The sequence below is a fragment of the Aptenodytes forsteri genome, unplaced genomic scaffold, assembly GCF_000699145.1.
Source record: "Aptenodytes forsteri isolate BGI_AS27 unplaced genomic scaffold, ASM69914v1 Scaffold82, whole genome shotgun sequence".
Classification (NCBI taxonomy): Eukaryota; Metazoa; Chordata; class Aves; order Sphenisciformes; family Spheniscidae; genus Aptenodytes; species Aptenodytes forsteri.
The window spans coordinates 4,207,829-4,217,336 of record NW_008795490.1 but is presented as its reverse complement, the minus strand read 5'-3'; the positions used below and the strand labels follow the sequence as shown (position 1 = coordinate 4,217,336).

Sequence of the window (9,508 nt, the reverse complement as noted above, 5' to 3'; positions counted from 1 at the left end):
ACTGACTATATTTTATAAACTGTGACATTTGGGAAATCTAATGTTCTGGCCTGAAGATGTGATGGGATGGACTGCCCTTAACGATGAATCACTGCTCCCGTATTCCCTGCAGAGTTGATTGTAAAACTGCCTGAGAAGTGGATCTGGAATAGGAATGAATATCCTTCTCTTTGGAGATTACGTTAACAGCGATGTAAATTCCATACTCTTCTTATTGTAACAGTACTTGAAATCAGTTATGTGAAGTTAAACTGCAATACTGAGTGAAGAAACAATGAAAATTTCAAAGCTATGCTAACAAGTCTTTCTCTTACTCTGTCACTGTGGTAAACACAGGGAGGCTGTGAGAATGCCCATGGAAAAAGCACGGGCTGATGTACAGAATACGCACTCTAAAAAGGAAAAAACAAAGATGTTTTAGTTCCTTTGAGTGTCATCCAGATACAGATGACAATAATTGTTCAAACTCTGCGGGGATGGTTTTACTTATGCTAGAGGCTGTTCCTGCTTCCCCTGCCGCGCAAAGGAGCTCTTTCACCAAACATAAACGACAGGTCCCATCTCTGCCAACTTATGGCTTGACTTCTTCAGAGAGCCTATTCCTCCAGGTCTGCAAGTGCTTCAGTTCTTACCCAAGCTAAAGAAAGCCAAGGTGCCTAGCACCTCACATCGGCCACGTAGCACCAAGCATGATTTTGTGCAGGGCAGGGCTTTCATCAGAGAAACTTCGGCACAGCACTGATCAGTTGCTTAATATGCCCACTGCTGGGGAGTGCGGGGGGTACGCCTGCCATCAGACAGGGTCTCCCAGCTGGAAACCATGAAGGTCTCTACCTTAGCTTACCTGGACTCACTTTTAAATTCTGACTTTTATTTTGCAGTTCTTTTGTTAAGGAAGAATAGTAACAAAACCAAAATAAACCGAACAGCAGATCCTAGTCTGGGCCTCGTGAGGGTTATTGATTAGAAATCCACCTGATAAAAACTGCTATAAATGAGGGTATTGAGAGAATAATTCCTGAAACCATCCAAATCTGTATTGCACAGGACACCAGTGTCACAGCAAAAGCAAGACTAACAGAAATGTTTTATAGCGCTTATGTGATAAGAATCTGATCTGGATCTCACATATATTTTAGGCTATTTTTCAAAACAAAACATCTTGTACACAAACAAGTAAACACTCTTCTATTTTTGGCTAGCTTCCAGAATTTTACTGAAGATGATAGGTGACACAGGGTTGAATATTTAGTTTCTAATTTTCCAGTTTAACTGGATTTAATAGGAAGCTTTGTGCCTAAATAAGGGTGAGGGCCTTTATTTTGTTCAGTCTGAACATACATATTTGGGGTTTTAAGGAAAACATCACTGTTTGGCTGACTACCACAGGTACAACTGAAATTGCTATTTTTCTGACATCCACTGATGGTTAGAGCTCCGCACTTCCAGCTTCCCATGGAGATGGAGCGTGAACTCTCTAGTGCATACACACTAAGTGAATACCGGAGTAAATTGAGGGTGGTAGCTGTGAAAGGTGTCTGGGATTAGACGAACAGAGAGCTTGGGGTCATTCTAGCTTCAGTGCAGTTCCCATTCATTGCCTGCTATCACTACGATGGCTGTGCTGTCCCCAGGAGTAATGACCAGCTAGGAAAAGCTTTCCCTCTCCTGCCGAAGCTCATCTGCCATGAAATGTGTCTTGCAGGGCCACGGCTGGGCAGCGCCTTCTGCCTCCCAGCAGCTCTGGCTGCAGCTCCCTGCAGGACGGTCAGGCAGGGCACGGCTCCTGCAGCCAGCAGCAACTGCTGCCTCCTGCTTCTAATTCAGGGACATTTAATTCAGCTGTTTGAGTTAATACTGAATCTCCCTGTTTCCCTGTAAGCTGGAAGGTGGCAACTTTTTTTTACACTGGTTTTTCTTTTCAAGTTGATCAAACCATTTTCTGCTTATTTTTAGTGGTAGTAATAAAAAGGTAGGAAGTCTTTTAAAGCTCTGTACTGGTGGCAATAGGGAGCCTTGGTGTAAAGCAGAACTGGTGTGAACAGCACATTCCCCATTTTCAGTACTGCTTTGCAATTTTCTGACTCCACCAGTTCATTAATTTTGTTTGTGAGAGAGTGCCTGGCTAGCTTTCCTCTTTTAACCTAAGTAATCGCATGGGAAGTTCTTCTTATGGATGGGGTTTTCCAGTCAGGTTCGCTATCGGCCTTTATGAGCACTCTCATAATTCTGCCCATTGCTTAAACTTCCAATTCTGCCCTGGGGTTTAAGAAAACAGTGACATCTGGGACATAAACTCCTAACTGACGGTGACTATTCTTCCAATTCTGCCCTGGGGTTTAAGAAAACAGTGACAACATCTGGGACATAAACTCCTAACTGACAGTGACTATTTCATTAACTCTGCACCTCATATCCGACACCTGGAGCAAATGCACGTGACCCCACCTATGGAGGGCTTTGTGCAGAGCCCAGTGACACACCACAGAAACTCTCCTTCTTTATAACACTCCTAGCCAGGAGTGTGCTCGCTCCCTCTGACTTCATCAGCAAAGACTAACTTCAAAACCAGGTGTGACCTCAAGAGCATCATTTATCGTTAGGACGGAAAGGTGCCAGCCATGCCAGAGAAGACAGCCTTGAAATTGGTCAAGAACTGACCCAACACAAAGTACGAAAATGACCCTTCACAGTGATTCCCGGGAGGCAGTTAAAGATATCATGTGGAGTAATACAACCTAATTGTTTCTTGCAAGATGGAGAGGGGACAGGTACAGAGCTCCTGCAGAAGCTGAGGTGAAGTGAAGCTGCTGACAGAGGGGCTCTCTTTGCTTAGAAGGAAAACACAACAGGGAGTGAGAAAAAGCATGCTAATAACTTTCTAAGATGTTGGCTTCTTTACAAGGTTATCATTAGTTTTGTTGATTGTTGATTGCAGCGCAGCAACTTCTTCTGAAATATCAGTGAAACTACTTAGCTCTCCAGTGACTTGGCTTATCTACTTATACATTAGAATAAAATGTATGCTGCCTGGAAACTTTTGTGAGACTCCCTTATTTAGTATTTGACAAGTATTTGGAGATTTCTAGATGAAGGTTGCAAAAGAGAATTTAAAAAGATAGATAATTGCTTATGATATATGCAATTGCATATGAAGTATGTAGTTTCTCCAAAATTTGGGCTTTTGTGAGTAATAACTAACAAATAAATGACAATTTGATAGCCAACTGTTGGGGTTTCCCTTGTATGAATAGTATGAATCAACAGCAGCAGGTACACACACATAGTTCAAAAACAAGGGAAAGTAACTGTAAGGAATCTAAAGCAAGCTGGTATTTGTAAAAGCCCATGCTATCACAGCAATGCAGACTGGCAGTAGGAACAGAACTGCAGTCGAAGGTAAGATTTGTTGTGGTCAGCCGTAGCAGAGACATGCTCATACTTTGTCACCAAAATCCCAGCTGTGACCCGAAGAGTCAACTGTTTCTTAAATGTCTAATACCCAAACAACGCTGGACAAAAGACCTGTCTCTAAACCTACTATTTCTTTCAGGTCTGGGCCCTGAACAGATGTTCTTATTCTTGGAATGGATCATTGTCTGCTAAGGAAATGACTTAAGATCATCTTATTTGAATGTGAACTACATATTCACATATTACATTCATTCAGCAAGACCAACACTCTTGCCTGCTAAGCCACATAGTCCACATTAAGTATTTGTTCTAACTGTGCAAATATTGAATTGCTCCAAGTCATCAAAGTCAGCTAATACTGTTTGTAAAGCCAGCACTACCCCGATTCAGATGTTTAAAGTTGCCAGAAAATAATGACTTTTGAAACTTTCATTTGAAGCTGACTGAAGAGACGGGTGCACTGCAGGTCTCTCCATATTCATGTCCCTTCGCAAAGAAGGGCTTGTCCAGATGCCGAGGGAAAGCACGGGGAGGCTTCTCAAAGGGGGATTCATCCAAAGAACAAAAAGCTCCAACCTCTGCCCTTACCGGAGTGCCGGGAGGTTTGCCTGTTTTGTTGTGTTTTGTTTTTTAATCACTCCTTCAACAGATGGGCAACAGTCACACATCTCGTCAGAGAAGTTCACCCAACAGGACAGTCAAGCTTCCAGCAGCCCCCGGTACAGCACAGACAAAAAGCTGTTCTCTAAAACAGGCCCTGCTCTTGGGGCAAGTAGTTTTGACATTCAAATTCAAATGGTGCCACGGTCAAGCTCAAGCATCTGCAGTTCTGGTGGGTCCAGCTGGCCACATACCGAGCATGTACCTCATTAATAGCTAAAGGTCTGCTAGCACAGGAGACTTACACTGCCCTGGTATTGCTAGGGCATACAGCTTTCACTTCTGTTCTTCTGAAAAAGTTTTGGTCTTCAGAGTAATTTGAATGGCAAGAATGTATTCCTTTCACGGCAATGTATTTTTCTTGTACCTCAAATACTGCCACTGACAGGTAATTTTAAAGGTGTTATTTTGTTTTTTCCTATGGATTTAATTCATTTCCAGTGCTTTATTTTCTTTGCAGTGTCACTGAATCAAGGAATACTTCTTAGCCATAAGGAAGCAAAAAAGAAAAAAAAAAAAAGAAAGCTTAGGTAATAAGATTAGTCAATTGACAGCTAGAGGGACCTGAAGGCATGGTTCCTCCATCAGTGTAAGCCGACCTGAAACTAAACTGCTGATAAAAAGGTGTTTGTTCCCACCCTCTTCCTGGTGTCAGAGCTGGCACAAGAGCTAAACTCTCACACAGGGACGTTTTCGATCAGACCAGGAAGCCTCACAGGTGTGCAGCTCTTCGAGGGAGGTAGTGGGAAGGTGTGAGTGGGGCAGAAAGGGAAGACAGGACTTCCCCCTGTGAGCAGGAGCACGGCCTTAGATTAGCTTAAATTGATCGGGAAACTGCACTGAGGTGCTGTTGTCTGACCCCATTCATGCTTAAATGCACTGGTATGGACTGCACAGCACTGAGCACTCTGCCATCCATATGCAACTACATAAGATGCAGGGTAACGGTGACGCCCGGCTGAGAGGTTTCAAAGGTCAGGGATGCCCTGTTGACATGAACTCAGATGTTTGCTATAAGCTAACTAACTGTAGTGTCAGCGGGACAAAACCCTGCCTATAATGCAGCATGGCTACGGTAGCCTTGTCAGGACCACGTTAATTTTTGAAATGCAATGTGCAGTCTTTGCTCACACAAACTTAATTGCTACACGAAGAACATTTTTATAGTTTAAAATTTTGTCTTCGAAGAAGAAAATAAGAAGGGGGAAGGAAAAAGAGTCTAATTGGTTTTTAAACTCTGATGTACATATGTTCAGCACAGTCTATCAATCACACACACAGCGAATCAAAGCCAGCTTAGACTCAGCTTTTCTGCAGCTTTTTCCTCCCATACCTTTCCAGGATTACTAATTAATAGAGACCAGATGTCAAATACTTTAGTATGGCCTTAAATCCAGGATGCAAAGAGCCTAATCTTATTGCCCTGGGGCCTCGTGTGCAAATTGAATTTAAGCATCACTATTGATTTGCTAACATTTTGTATCCCTCTGCCCTTTAACCTGTTGTAAATATTGATACGAAGGAGAACAAGGTCCAACCATATAAATACCTTCCTCTCTAACATTTTTTGCCAAATCTTCTTCTAAACAGCGATCAGCAATAAGCAGGATTCCAATCAAAGACTTGCAAATACAACATGAAAGTAGAGAAAATGATGAGAAACAAAATTTTGAATTTAGATCTTTATTATACAGGCCCAAAGCTGTGGTCACCATGCAGTTACACCGTAATGGGAATGATCTTGCTGAAAGGATCTCACTAAACAAACGTAAAGAGACCACAGACTACAGCATTCCAAATAACTGGCACTTTAATTTTTGAAAGAGCAAAAATAAATAGAGGAATGGCAAGTATGTCCTTTTCACATATGGTGGGGCATATACATATTCCTTCTTTTCTGCAGCTAGTCAAGAGACAAAATTAGCAAATACTGCCTGAAAACGCAGACCTTTCATGTGAGGGCTCAGCTAACTTAGCTGTTTCTCTCCCCTTGGCTATTAGATCAAACACACATTCGGATAGGTGCATATGCCAAAAAAGAAATGCAATGTATTTTTTTGTATTTCATTTCTACTTCCTGCCCTTTCCTCCTCCTTTCAGGACACTAACAGGAAGTAATTGGAGACGTCTAGTCAAATAAAAGCCCTGGGACTTTTCCCTTCTAGTTTTTCATGATACTCTCGTAATTTAAGGATTCATCACAAATCTAAAAAGGTTCAGGTGTCTCAGAAGGAATTCATCATCTCTGGAATATAGATAGCCACAGTGAAGGGCTGCACATAGACTGCACACATAGTGTTATGTAAAAGTGGTTATCTTTAAAAAAACAAAACATTTTTTAAAATTTGTAGATCAAAACAAAGCATGTCTTACTCCCTACAGGATTTTCTCGCAACCTGTTCTTCAATTATTTGCACTAGGAGATGCTACAAATGGTATTAGTTACAATATACAGTCCACTGTCATCTTCTGGTCCAGCAGAAGAACCTGTCTCTCCGATGGACGCAAAACTGTTCATCTGAGCAGATCATCCTCAACAGCACAAATATGGTCTAGAAACTCATAGAGTTTATGGTTTTAATTTATAAAATTAAACCTGCCCCAGACAGGTAATACTGGTATGTAAGTTTGCCATCCCTGGGTTCTGTCAGAAACGGGGTACTGAGGTGCTCAGAGCCGTCTCAGTCTGCAGCGCTGGGATCCTTCTGGCACTTCAGACCCAAGATGCGATGTGATGCACGCTCGAACATGGGCGCACTTCTCACTTAACTCTGCAGAGCCCGGGACATGGTAAGCTGCCAGAACCTCCTTCATCTTGCCTGTTGACAAAAGGAACAATAACTAGTCATCACTGGTTGCTGGAGCGTAATTCCAATTTTTAAAAAGCCCTATAAATGAGCCTTTTTTTTTTTACCAGGCAATAGCAAATGTTTCATAAATAACAGATTTGGGATAAAGTTTACAGCCTCTCTGTTAGCCACAGGATGCTTATGAGGGAGAAAGGTGTCTTATACTGCACGGTTCCTAAAATATTATCCAGGATTAAACATACCGTTATTTTAAAAATAGTTAATTTTCCCTTTCAGTGTCCAGTAGCTTAGTACTTTAAAATCTTCATTAAAATATTATCTCGGTAAAGAATAATTTCTTATAGCAGATTTTCTTGCTAGAAGTGCTGTATTGTCTCTCACACACACTGTACACAAGATACAGTGTAAACAATTTAAATTCCCCAGCCTCTCTGTTAGCCACAGGATGCTTATGAGGGAGAAAGGTGTCTTATACTGCACGGTTCCTAAAATATTATCCAGGATTAAACATACCGTTATTTTAAAAAGAGTTAATTTTCCCTTTCAGTGTCCAGTAGCTTAGTACTTTAAAATCTTCATTAAAATATTATCTCGGTAAAGAATAATTTCTTATAGCAGATTTTCTTGCTAGAAGTGCTGTATTGTCTCTCACACACACTGTACACAAGATACAGTGTAAACAATTTAAAGGATTAATAAACAATTAACGAGTAAGAATTCAACAGATTAATAAGTGGCTTATGTAAGTTTGGTGTAGAACTATCTCTAACACATATTGGTCATGTCCATTATGTACTGATAAGAACTATTAATCATAACAACTACAAATCCTTCATAAATTACTCCTTGAACAGGCTTCACAGGACCGAGGGTCAGAAAAGACCACTAGATTATCTACTCTGATTTCCTGCCAATTATAATTTTTCCAGATAGTCCTCTGTGAAGTCCAGGCACTTCGGTTCTCAGAAAACCAAACTTTTAGTATCGCAGACCGAGAAAAGGAAAGACCAAGAATATGCCTCCAATATATATTTGCTGCAGAATAGGTAGAAGGAGAGGTTGAGGTACCTCTGCAGGGCGATTCACCCACTCCTTAGGTAATCTCTAAAATGTGTCCATCTTTTTTCCATGGACTATAAGCAGACTAAAGACCAAACTTTCTTATGGCTAGAATTGAGTGCTTGGTACCCTACCACAGGTATCTGACTATGTTCACCTATTTATTTCACAAAGACCATTCACAAAGCCATCAGACCCTAGTAATTTTCAATCAATACTGACATGGGCAAAATTAGAAAAAGTGTAATTGCTTCAATCTAATGTAAATATAGGTCATGCAATAAATTCCAGAACTAATATTAAGTTTTTGTTACATACCCTGAAATTTTGTGGAGATATCCAAAGTACTTTTTGCATGTCTAATTATTATCCTTATCATTATCACATAGATAGAAATCACTAAAGGAATAGGGCTAGCAGGTAATTTGAGAGATCGCTTCGCCCATCCCTGACCTATGCCATGCCTGTTGATGTTAGTGTACCCTATTTTTAAACATCTGCAAGGCTGAAGTTTCCATGAGTTCCCCCTAAACAACGTATTCCAGGGCTCCACTTTTCCTTGCTACTTACATTTCTTTCCTGATGCTTATACTAAATCATCCTTGTTGAGATCTAAGCCTATTATTGCTTTCCTGTACCGACAGCATATGTGGCAGCTGAATCCCTTCCTCTTTAGAGTCACCCATAGCTATATGAAGGCTGCTATCGTCTTCCTTTCCTCCTCTCATGTCTAGACTAAACAACCCTTCAACCTTTCCTTGAAGGCCCAAGTGTTTTAGATCTCTGAGCCCAGTTTGCTCTCTCGTTGGAGAGAGAGCTCAGCTACCTGAGCTGCCGTTCCCACAAGTGGGTAAAGCTCTTCCGCTGGGGCCTTATCAGTGCTGAGTAGAGCAAAATAATTACATTTTATGCTTTATTACTCCCCTTCCTATAGCACACAATAGCGCTGGCCTTGTTTGCAGTAGCACAACATCACTGGTGCACGTTCAGCTTGGGATCATTATGACAGCAGGTCTTTTCTGCAGAACTGCTGCTTGGCCAGTTGTTTCCCATTTGTATTTACGTGCAGCTCATTATGTCGAGCTATATGTACAGTTCTGCATTTGCTCTAATTTAACTGCTGGAAAGCTGATATTTTCTAGGCTACTCCGCTACTTTATCAAGGTAATTTTCAATTGCTTTGCCTCCAACACGCTTGTTCTGCTCTATGAATTTATTAAGCGTACTTTCTAAACTTTCATCCAAGCTGTCAGTGAGAATACTGAATAGTACCAGAACAAGGAAAAACACTTACAGAACTGCACTTAATGGTGTATCATCGAGAACTACTCTTTGTGTATGGTTTCCAAATCATTTATGCACTCACATAATAATAGAATCATAGAATTGTTTGGGTTGGAAAAGACCTTTAAGATCATCAAGTCCAACTGTTAACCTAGCACTGCCAAGTCCACCACTAAACCATGTCCCTAAGCACCACGTCTACATGTCTTTTAAATACCTCCAGGGATGGGGACTCAACCACTTCCCTGGGCAGCCTGTTCCAATGTTTAACCACTCTTTCA

General features: G+C 41.2%; 1 protein-coding gene across 1 annotated transcript in view; it reads right to left on the bottom strand.

Annotated features, from left to right (window-relative positions):
* Positions 1-5,843: 5,843 nt before the first annotated feature.
* SCAF8 (SR-related CTD associated factor 8) overlaps positions 5,844-9,508 on the bottom strand; it is an 85,045-nt gene continuing 81,380 nt past the window's right edge. Inside the window, exon 20 of the mRNA XM_009281426.2 lies at positions 5,844-6,893. The gene's annotated coding sequence lies outside the window, so the exon portion shown is untranslated. The remainder of the gene's footprint in view (positions 6,894-9,508) is intronic.